The sequence below is a fragment of the Ambystoma mexicanum genome, chromosome 9 (assembly GCF_040938575.1).
Source record: "Ambystoma mexicanum isolate Mex_15411 chromosome 9, UKY_AmexF1_1, whole genome shotgun sequence".
NCBI classification, from domain to species: Eukaryota; Metazoa; Chordata; class Amphibia; order Caudata; family Ambystomatidae; genus Ambystoma; species Ambystoma mexicanum.
In genome coordinates, this window is record NC_090931.1 from 583,125,102 (window position 1) to 583,137,538 (window position 12,437).

A 12,437-nucleotide genomic window follows, 5' to 3' on the forward strand; every position below is an offset into this window, starting at 1 on the left:
TTGTTTCCACTTGTCAAATTCTGTTTTCTTCTATTTAGCTTCCATTATGAAACAGCTATCGGTCTGTTGTTCTTTTTCTCAGGATTTGTACAAGAAAATTCATCAAACACGTGTTAATATCTTTGGCGAGCTTTATAAAACAAGGTTAGTACAAGTAGAAAACAGGCAAGCAACAATGAACACGATTTGCATAGAAGAAAAACATTGTTTAAGGACTGGACGTAAATCCTTGAAAATGCATTTAATTTAATTTCTTAATTTGTATAGCGCCGTTCACCATGGGTTTGGTCCCAACGCACTAGAGGTTGAAAGCCACAGAGCCTTGCAGAGCCTGACATCTGGATCCATACCTGACCAAGTTATTTAATGTAGTCCTCAAACACAATGCTGTTCCCTCCTAATGGACCCAAACCGAGATAGTTCCCATTCATAAAAAGGGAGCTAGAGAATCGCCGGAAAATTATCAACCAATTTCGGTACTGGATACAAGGGGCAAAATGTATGCCAAAGCGATTCTCACCCATCTCGAATCCTAGATCTCTGACAACCACATAATCAACCATCGCCAGGCTGGGTTCTGTGGCGACCTGAGCATAGTCGAACCAAGCCTGCGGCTGAGATTGATGTGTGATAAATATGCTGCTGTCCTTAGGAAAATGAGTGTCCATGCTATAATCTTTGACCTTCGGACATCATTTGATACGGTGCCCAGGAGCCGGCTGTTGGAGGTTCTTCATGATCTAACTATTCTGCCGAACGCTGTCCAGAACTTATATTCAGAGAATGCAGCTGTTGTATGATAGGGCACTAATGGAATTACTTGAAAAAGGAGTACGACACTGGTGCGTACTTGCTCCTAAGTTATTCTGTATTATTAATAAACGGCATGATAGATGAGCTGTTGGCCTCTCAGTCTGAATACCCCGTCGCTAGCAGGAGATAAAATCCCTGCCCTATTGTTTGCTGACAATGCCATCTTACTATCGTTAAAACCTACTGGCACTGAAGCAACTAGGGATATTTGTGCATTTTTGCAAGAATAATGGCCTTGCTCTTCACGTCGGAAAGACTTAATCCCTAACTTTTAATTCACAACCTAGTAGTAAGTCAAAAGGTCTAACGATAGAGCTGGATGAGGGCCACATAAAACAGGGTGAATTTTACGATTACTTGGGATAAGGGTTACGTCGTCCTGAAGCTGGGTATGCACTTGGATAAAGCAAGGGTCACATTGGCAAGGTATAGCGGTTCACTATCGTGTTTTACTGCCGAGCAAGGTAATGGTGCAGTCCGTGTCTCCCTTGAGGCTTATAAAACCCAAGCCGGGGATGCTATTTATGGGGCAGAATTATGGGGGCAATCAAATATTAATTATTTATTCATTGTGTAAAGTAAGTATTTCAGGAACATCCTAGGAATACCCCACAACAGCCACAACATACCCATATATTTAGAAACAGGTATGCAAAATACTGAATGTATTTGCTGATTGCGGCCTGCCTATTACTGGATGCGATTATGGTCGAATGACTAATTGCTCATATATAAAGAAGCTCTGATGGATGTTTTTTCCCAGGCAGGGGGACTCTCATTGCCCTGTTTCATCCATGTTAAGGAGTTGTTATACAGTTTGGGCCTTGTGGAGTTTTGGATTATCCAAGCACTATAACCAACTCTCTTAAAGCAGCGATCAAGGCAGCATCCCTACTAAAGGCTGACTGTGATATTTGCACCAAGGTAACTGAATCATCGCCTCCAACACAGTATTGGAGCATAAAGGCTAATGAGGGTTATGAGGCTTACTTGGACTGCGTAAATCCAAAATATGAAAGAGGGGTTTTCATGAAATTACGTTTTGCGACCCTACCGACTGCGAGCCTATGACATAAATGGAACAATAACGTATCCTCATCCTGTCTGCTGTGTGGTTGTACGAATTAAAATATGGTCCATTTCATACTGTGATGTCTTGCCACACTGCCATTGAGAAAATGCTTCTTAAGGCCATTAGTGGAGGCCCGAGGTTGCCGTACGATTGTTGAGGCTATGTTAGGGAGAATTCTAATTTCTGTGCTAATTCCCTTAACCTTAGAGACCCCCAGCTCTTTTCTTGGACTTTGGAACTTTTAATTATTATCCTGGAGTGAGGAAGACCTTTTTCTCACTCTTGTGTATTTTTGATCTGATTTAGACTCTGTGTTTCTTTGTTTTTGGACAAACAAACTCCATAGGCATCTACTTTTGTATTGTGACACACAGCACCTTCAGTGCAGTGTCAGAGAGAAGTCTCTTGGATTTCTCATAATATTTATATACCTTCTCTTGGGTGAACTATTGTTCCCAAGAGCAGTAAAGTGTAATTGGCTTTACTTGCCTGTTTTTCCTATGTAGGTCCAGTACACCCCATTTTATTGGAAGTGCTGGGGGTTACTTAGTAGCCCCTTTTCCTACTTACTCATGTAACATTTTGTATGTTACCCTCACTACTTTAAATGGCTGGTGGCAGTGGTTTAACTTTCCTATGATTGTGTGTTTCTACCGCAGGCTGAATCCTCAGCTGCAGTAGTGCACCCATGGGTGCTCATTTTGTTAAAATGGCCCTGGTCATCTTTTTGCACCATTTCTTGGTTGTGAGGTCTTTCTTGGGTTTTACTCTGCGTGCCAAACAAGGTTTAATCTTTTCTTCATTTTGCCAATGGGTGGCTTCAGTGCTCAAACCCGCCTCTGGCTCCAGTGTGTCTGGAAGGCAGGAAGCAAGTGAGGTGCCTGAAATTTCCTGTCCTTAGTCTTCTTGGTTACCTGAATGCACCCAGTGCTGATGGGCTGACTGGCTGTCCTTGCAGGACGGCCAAACTGCTGTGTGAGTGACAGCTAGGCTATGCATGAATGGGAGAAACCTGCATAAAAGTTGAGGCTTCTTGAACTGAAGGCAGAGTCGACCACTGGATGAAACATCTGACAAAGGAATCTGGAACAGCACCCTCCTGGACAGTTGAACTGCCCGGTGAAGCCGTGCTGCAGTGCTGATGCTCCAACTGCGAATCAACTAGAGAAGCCCCGGAATGGATAACTTCTTCCCTTGGGTTGGTGGGACCAACTAACCTCAAAACGAAATTTGCTGGAGGACCTTCCCCAACTCGCTGTACTTTTTTGCTGCTGCTGGAACCGGGTGCCAGGGGTCGAGAAATCCATAGTCGAGTGCATCGTCTTTAAGCCGGACCGAAGCTCCAGGAAGATCCTGAGGACCCTCCCTAAGTAGGACGACCCAAGTCCGAGTCACCTCACCAGAATGCTCGACTCCAGAAGCAAGGGAAGTCCATCAAGTGTCCAAGAACCGCGCTGGTGCTATTTGCCATTTGCTGAAACCGTGAAGTACTGCTGAACTGAAAATAAACTGAAAAGAGCCCACGACTGAGGGCAAGGAACCCAGGATCTGAAAGACTGCAACCAAAACAGAAGTCAGATGGATCCTCTTCTTCAAACCTAAGGTACAGTCTTGACTAAGGGTGACCTACCTCTTTTGTCTGTAGCTTGCATTATTTCAGTTGAGACTTGCAGCAGGTGCTTTTTGCACAGTTGATCTCAGCTCTGACTTTCACAAGCCTAACAGCTTTTTTTACAGTGATTTCTTTTCAACTCTCTAACATTGTGCAAGACTTTTGTGCTATCTAAAGAAGTGTCTCAGCTCCATAGACATTTGTCAAATTGACCTTGGTTGTCCTGGCTCCAGACTCTTCTGACACATTGACTTTGATTCTAACTGTCCCTCATTGGTGGTGCATAAGTTTAACTTGTATTGCTGGGAATGATTTAATCTAGACTTGATTGGGAGATTGAAAAGTTCTCAAATGCTCTGAGAACTTGTTAACCTTTTTTCTTCCTAACCTTTTCCTTTTTTACAACCTCAGAATGTACTAAGTACAAAAAGAGATATATAAATGCCAATACTGTCCTATCAATTGAAGTCACCTTAGGGTGTAGGAAGTGTGTGGGGGGCATCCCGAAAGGGATTTGCTTAACCTAAATCTGAGAAAGTGTTATGAATTGTATTTTGATTGTTGCATATTGCATTTTTTAAAGAAGGCTTATTTAAAACTGACTGTTAAATAAACAAATAATTATTTTACTAGGAAACCTTGAGTGTTTGTGTTATTTCGATACTTGTATGTGTGGATTTAGATACTAAAGCTCTACAGCTCACATTTACCCCTCTTGAGATAAGTCTGGCTACTCAGTCACTCTACCAACTTGTGTAGTACAGACCTATACCAATAGGCGGGTTACCTAATACCAAGAGGACAAGACTGGTGTAGACTCCAACAGCGTTATTGCATACAATCTTGCCTAACAGGCTATGACTGTTTGCATTAACTCTAGTGATGTGCTTGCAGTATATGCTACTTGCTAATACCTTGTGTGGGGCCTGGAGGGTAAGAAAGAAGAATATACAGATGAATTGATAATGATGCATGTTATCTTATGAATTAGCTGGGGAGCAATTTGTTTATACTTGCTTTTTTATCTTTATATGTTGTTTCTCTTTTTTCATACTTACCATTTCAATGTATTATTATATGATGAAATGTTGGCTGTTATGACACTTGTTGAAATAAAGCATTATGAAATGAAATGATATTGTCATGTTTTTATTTGCTCATAAAATCTCTCCCCAATAGGTTAAGTGGTGTCTTGCAGGAGTATAATAATGGCATGGACACATCGTCTATCGGTAAAGCATCATTAAAAGGAACCATAGTTTTCACCCCAGAAAATCCTTGTGCATTCATGGCAATGCATGACATTGGGAATCTTCCCTCTTTGACACAAGATCGAGTCACCCCTGTATCTACTAAGAAGGAAAATGTTTTGTCACCTATGGTTACCCCGATCCTCAGTTTCTCTTATGGGTCTGGTGCAATTGATAGGATAGAACACATCAAGTCTGTCTGTGGGCTGTCCTGTAGTGGATATATGACAGTCTTGTGCAAGTGAAAAGGTTCACACCCACTACTCTAGGTTAGGGTGCTTGTGGAAATATGCTCACGTTCGACGGTGCCACTGCGTTCTGTTGTGCTACTGCCTGTGTCTGCATTGGTGTGTGCTGCATTTGCTTTGGAGCTTGTTGTGTTTGCATCATTGCTTGGTTTGTTCGGAGTGGTATCCCCTGTTGCGTTGGCTGTGTTCATGGTGCTTGTGCTTGATACAGCTTGTGATCTTGGGCATAATATTCAGGTTGCTCTGTGCTATATGGTGGGGGTATGCTGTCCCCGTCTTGGATCTTCTGCTTGTCAGTTCTGTTGAATACCTCCCGTGCTTCTGCATTGGCGTGAAATGTGTCCCATCTTCCCACATGTCCAACATTGCTGTTGCTATACCCCAAATCTAGGTTTCCCTCATTAAATCCTCCTTCTTGCGGAGCTTGAAAACCAAATCCCCTGCCTCTGGTTGAAAACCCTCTTCCGCATGTGAAATAAATATACTGGGCCTCATTAGGACCCTGGCGGTAAGGGGTTTGCGCCAGCGTTAGCTGCGCCGACCCCTTACCGCCAACTACGAGTTCCCATAGCGCCATGGTCATTTTTCCGCCCGCTTTTTGCGGGCGTAAAAATCCATGGCGCTATGGGACCTTGGTGTTAATTACGCCACCGTAATTTACGGTGGCGTAATTAACTCCTTCCCCACTCCCATTATACCCTATGGGGCCGAAATGGGAATGGGGAAGGGTAAATGGGTCAATGGGGACTTACCGCCCCGCCGACCTCGGAATGGGGCGGTAAGTCCACCATCCGCCATGGCGTAAACGGACTTTACGCCATGGCCGGAAAGTCCGTCGATGGCGGAAAAAATCCGCCAGGGTCGTAATGAGGGCCACTCTCCCCTTCCTGCAAAATTCCAGTTCACTGCTGTCTGTACCTGCTGTGTCCTTTGTACATTAAAATCGTCCCCTCCACTGGTCAATACGCCTCCTTCCAATGAAAATGTTGACAATTTCTTCTGAACTAACTGTGCTTTGCCAATCTTCCTGTCCTCAACTTTGTCTTTCTCTTGTTTTAACCGACAATGATGAACAATTGTCAGTTGTATTTTGGCCTCATGGCTTTGCTTCCATTCCCACAATCTTTCTCAATTGTCTTTGCACTTCCTTGGGAAGCCCCTGGAATAAAACATAAAATGTGATTTTAAAAAGTATATTTGCATTCCACGGTTCTCTAGTTTCTAACTGCCATTTCTCCTGAATATCCTGAATATAAGCCATCAGATCTTCGTCCGCTCTCATTTTACGAGTCATGATTGCGCTCGTCTCTGACTAATCTGGGTGCTGAACCCTAAGTGCTCCCCATATTTCAGCTCAACAGTTATTGAAAGGTGCTCCGTGATGGTTAGTATTCTGTGCCATCACCCCAGGATATCCCCCCTCTTCCAAATGTCATCTGATTGCTTTTTATGTCACCTGCTGCTAGAGTAATTATAGCTGCCATTCTCACTAGTTCATAAATCCATTTGCTTGCCCCTGATGTAAGCAACAGCAATTTACAAATTAAATGATTTTTGCCCATTTGTGGCAACAGAATATATTGCGGCAGTTCTCCCCCTTTCTCTAAGAAGGGGAACTGTGTAAACCCAGCCCCCTGTCTGAGTGCAGCTGCACCCTTTGTCTTTGGTATCTATCATACTAATGCTCTTCCATCCTGGTCTGTTCACATATGGTGTTCTCTCTTCTAAACTGTTTGGGCATCTGGGATATTCTACGGGCTCTGGCCTCCTCACTGGTTCTTCCAAATCTCACCACACTATCTCTTTCCCTATCCCCATGTTTGTATAAGGAGCGTGTGCAGCCTCCTTTGCTCCACTTTCCTCACTCTCTTCATCTTCTAACATAGTGTTGTCACTGTCATCAACTTCACTGTCTTTTCTGCCTTCAAAATCTAGTCTTCCTTTCCCCATCTTGCAGAGACCCTCCTCTACTCCCCTTTATACTGCTGGGACCATCCCTTCTGCTCCTATACAGATTGCCAACCCTACTTCATTTGGCCGCTTCCTCTCCTTCACCTGGAAGAGTATGCTTTTTAAGTATCTCATCCACTTCCTTGCAGCTTCTCTCTAAGCTCCTCTCTCTCTCTCTCTGTTGTTGTTTCCTGTCTCTCTCTCTCTCTCTCCCTCCCTCTCTCTCTCTCTCTCTCTCTCTCTCTCTGGATGTGATCGTACGCCCCCTAATAACATCATACACTTCTTTTCGTCATGTTTCCCTGCTTCTTACCATCTCTCATTATCTCCCTCTTTCCCTCTCTTCCTCCTTTTGCTTTTCTCTTTCCCTTTCTGGACCTCTTTGTCTATCCCTTTCTCTTCTTCTCATCTCTTCTCCCTTTGTCTGCTTCTAGCTTCTTTTCTCTCTTTTTCTTCTTCATCCCTTCTTTCTTTCTCTCTATTCTGCTTTCTTTCTCCTCCTGTTCGTTTTCTCTTCTTCTTTCTCCTGCCTTTCTCTATCTTCCCTTTACCTTTCTTTAAAATCATCCATGCATTATCTGTCCTCCTACCCATATATTCAATTCAATCACTTTGTTGCCCTGCCTGCCACTTTCCCTCTGGACTTCCTCTACAGCTTCTATCAGTTTTTCTTGTAAGCCATGGCACTCGTCATATTGTACACGTGTAGACACTGATCTTTGCTTACTTATTTTTTCTCCACTTATAATGTCTTCACTACTGTACCTGGGGGGTGGGGGCATATGTGGGATTAGTGTACCCAGCCGCTGCTTTTAATGCTTATAATGGATATGATCTCTGTGCTTTCAAAGATGGATCACTGTTCTGCCCCTTTTGTGTGTGGCTCCTCCATCTCTTCCACATACATTTTCCACAGTTCCAGAATGGCTAATCGATTCTGTAACTGTGTTTCTTTATACACAACATGTAAATAAGTGCACATGTGTTACAGTACTGACTTCGAGGTAGTGCCTTGCTGCGACCAGGGCATAAATATTTTGCCTGCAGTGTCCCGCACCCACTGAGTGTGATATTTAAGGCTTTTATCCTTATACGGGGGTAATACTTTACGCAGGTGAATAATGGGAATGTCTCCCATGACAATGCGTCACACCAATACCAATACTTAACACATTTTATTTCTATTCTCACTCACCCTCTTTTACCTCCCTTTCATACCCTTCCCCAATAATACTTCTCTTGTATTTAATACTTCTGCGTCTTTCTGTGAGACCACACCTCCTGCATCACCCAATGTTTCAGAGTGGCACCACAAAATGCTGCTCGCGCTCTGAATAGCTCCACCTTGCTGTTCACACCAAACCTTCTGAATGACACCATAACCATCACTCATGCTCTGAGCAGCCCCATCTCGCTGCTCCCACACCAGACCACACTCCTCAGTCCACAACACAACTTCACTTCCGCCACACAATATATACCAGTGCGCAGAGGCTGGTGCCAGCAATTACTACACAAATTAGTACACTACAACTGTCTTTTCAACTCCTGGTGAGGTATCCTTCACTTATTATTACCCCATAACGAGGTGTGCCACGTGATCTTTTATGACCCTTGTCAGAAAATATTTTTTAATCATGTATTTCTTTATATCATCACAATCCCCAATATAAACAATCCCATAATATACAAACATTCCTCCCCGCCCCCATTTTGCCAGAACGATGTCATATTTACATCTGTGGATCAGCTGAGGGTTTTCCGTGTCAGGTCCCCCCTATCAGCCTCACGACCCTTCATGCCCCACAAAGCGGCCTGCATTGACCGTACAGGACAGTCTACAAAATGTGCTCTTGTCGACCTCTCTGTACTGTGTGTAATCCCGTTCTCAACAGGTTGCCTGCGCAGCCTCCAGGAAAGCGGCAGGGATCCCCTTACAGTCCGACAACGCTAGTGAACCATCCTCTGCTACCATCTGTTGAGATGGCCTGGGAAGTCCACAAATTTACACAGAGGTTCTGGACCCAGATCAAACCGGACTCAATAACGGAAATAGACAAAGTGAAAGGCAAAACCCAGCTTTATTACCATCCAAAAATACAGGAACAGCATGCAAGCAAAAATTCTTGACACTCTCGACATGCTTATGAAAAAAAACAGTTTTTAATTTCGATAATCGTCATAACTGGCATGGTACTGTAATCTTAGTTACCAAAACCTGGGGTATGGGGATTGGATAATAGTGGTGACTAGATATACATTTGATCTACTGAGTGAGGAACTTCTTGAGTGGGGATCTCATAAGGTGTACTCTCGCGACCCGTATGTTAGTGCTATTAAGGTTGGCAATGGTTTTCTTATTTTATTATTTTATTCTTGTGTCGCAAGGATGTAGGTCAACACGGAGACACAGAGTTCCTCAGCTCCGTTTGTAAAGTAAGCAGTAGTTTGTTTGTGCCTACACCTCTTTGCGCCAAATTTCTGTTGTAAATGAATAAAAGTACGTAGTCAAGTTTCTTCAAGTATATTTTCTTAATTTATTTGATATATGTTCTGCCCATATGGATGACACGTGTTTCGGCGTTTCATTGGCGCCTTTTTCAAATCCGGGTTGAATGCAAGCGTAACATGTAATAAAACAAAACACAAAATATAACATATGAAATAGCATTTTAGCTTATTTTGTAACACATTTAGTAGTTAGAATAGTGACTTAGGCTGTGTAGTATATCCTTTTAGCATTCTCAAATTGCATGAACACCTAAAAGTGCAACACCTCTTAGTTACCTCAAATGGTTAAAAATAAATCCATTACAGTGACTATGTTAGTTTTTTAAAATTAAATTTGTGCAATCCGAAAAAGAAGTAAGTATGGGATGGCATGGACCTAACAATTTTTGGCTGTCAGAAAAGCATGTAAATTTGTTTTCTTACCCTTATTGAATGTAGTGCGAATCTCCCTTTCCTTATTTCCAGGAATTCCTTACCGCCCTACTACGAGGTCCCTTTGCTGGTCCCTACCGTAACGGCTGGTTTTATCAGCCGTTAAGGATGGGACCCGCAAAGGGACCTTGGAGGCAATTACGGTACCGCAATTTGCAGTACCGTAATTGCCGCCTTCCCTATTCCCATAGAGCCCTATGGGGGCTCAAATGGGAATGGGGAAGGGCCAATGGTGAATGGGGAATTACGGCCCCGCCAACCTTGGAATGGGACGGTAATTCCACCATTCACCATGGCGGGATCAGTAAATTACTGGCGGCAACCAGGGCGCTAATAACGCCATGGTTACCGCCTTCCGTGTAATGAGGCCCAATGAGTTTGTCATAAGCACTACAAAACATTTATTTTTTAAACAATGAAAAAATTGTTTCATATTACACAAAACAATGAACCAATTGTTACATATCATGCCAACAATTGCTTGCTTGGTACAATATGTAATGGGCGGCCTAACTTCAAGGGTTTTGATTGGTTGGCTTTCTACTGACCATCCTTGGAAAACTGACAGGTCATCAAGACATGAGTCAGATTGGAGTAGGAGGAGAGAGCTCCATGGACTGCTTTCCATTCAATTAAAGAAGATACCATCCCTCATTCATAGGCCATGAGCCAGGGTGATCCCTTTGTATTTGGCCTTGTGTGACATCTTGTGTTTGGAGATACATGCAAGGAGTCAATCAGGTGTCTTATCTGTGTTTGTTACAAATGAATAGACAGTGTTCTTCAAATATGGCCACATGTGATGAGACAGTGTTTGTAATTATTTCAACCTGTATTTATTAGGAATTTAGTTAATCTTAATGTGAGTGTTATGGTTTCTTTCCCCACTGGGGACACTCTTGAGCAATTCTTCATGGGTTCTTTTGGCTTATAATTGTCCTGCACCTGGCATGTATTGTGACAACGTTAATTTAGTTTATTAGTTCGATCTTCAGCTTTCTATTGTGTTCATCTTCTGCTGCACCTGCCTGGGATAAGAGTGTTACAGTTGTGTCATTGAGTAATGTTTTTCATCTGTACAACATTGATGTGGGGAAAGGGGCAGAAGCTATGAATGATGTATTCATCTCCTTCTAAACAAAGGGTCACAGAGGCAGTGCTTTGGGCCACACAGGAATTGCCAGGGGTCAAAGTTGCTACCCCTACCAATCCTCAAATGACATCCATGTTAACGCTCTAGCTCATGAAGTTAAATTAACTCTCAACCAATAACAATCTACAGTTACTCATGTCGCGTGAGGCGTATATAAACATTCAATTGAAGTCAAAACTACAAGCAGATATTGTCTCACCTCAGATGTTCATTCGTTTTATTTTACTTCGGCCGAGCCATAAAAAAAAACATGCTCTTCGTTAAAGGGTGCTGCGGCCATGTCTTAATAAGGACATAATATGATAAAAGTCAATACAACATACATTAAAACCAACAGTTGACACAGCCTATGCAGACCTCAAATAAAAGTAAATTGTATTACTCACAACTTTTGTTCTATAGTTGCTAAGCTCCTGTCTGCCTACAGACAAGGGAACACTTACAATACAAGTATAATAAAAAACACTATAGACATAAAATGAAGGTGAAAGGAACCCTAGTAATTCAAGTCATTTATTCTACTCTAGGATGACAACTAGCAGTTTGCATCTTTAGTATCGCAGACCTGTTACTCCGAGCCCTGCATAAGTAATTACACACAATCGACCGCCGGAGGAATTTGGCACAGACTTTCCACCTCAATGATTGTTTGAACTTGTCTAGCCAATAATAGGGACTTTTAGAATCGAACCCTAAAATCCTTCTAACCGTCGCACATTAGGAGGGCATGCACAGTGCTTTCAGATATTGCCCCACATACTGGGCACGCTACCTCCCCTCTAGTGCTCCATTTACTCATCCAGCTTCTAATGGCTAAGATTCCTAGATGTCATTTGATATATAAGGCCCTTGTAAACTTGGGCTGCACCACATATAAATAGGTTTCATAGACAAATGTGGACTGGCAAACCCAATAATCCATGGCTCTTGAATTTGCACAAACATCAGACAGAATGTTCTACTCTACTTTGACCGTCAATGCTTTTTCACTAGTGCCCTTGATGGGGAATGTATTTATTCTGGTTCAGCCCAGAGGCCTGTCAGCCCCAGGTCTGCCAGTTGCATCTTAATATGCTGGAACCAGGGAAGCACAGTGCCCCCTGGCTGACTCAGCAGGTCTAACACTGCTTCCCTATAATTTGATAGGTTTTCGGTTGACCACAGCCTTACCCAATGTAAGAGGGGCTTAGAGCTACATTGCACGTCTATTCTCTCCAAGTCCAATGCTAAAAAACATGCACGCTAGGAGCACTTCTTGGCAGACCTAGTACCTGCTTGATAAACTGCCAAGGAGCCACAGTTTTCATGCCCCCAGAACTCTGCCCCAAACAGTGCAGCCTACGTGGCCTGTACTTTATAGGCCTTCAACAGCACCCTGATGGGTCCATATGCATGG

The 12,437-nt window shown here is 43.0% G+C and overlaps 1 protein-coding gene across 2 annotated transcripts in view; it reads left to right on the forward strand.

The window, feature by feature from the left end:
* LOC138488307 (LHFPL tetraspan subfamily member 7 protein-like) overlaps positions 1-12,437 on the forward strand; it is a 941,289-nt gene that overhangs the window by 742,142 nt on the left and 186,710 nt on the right. The window lies entirely within an intron of this gene.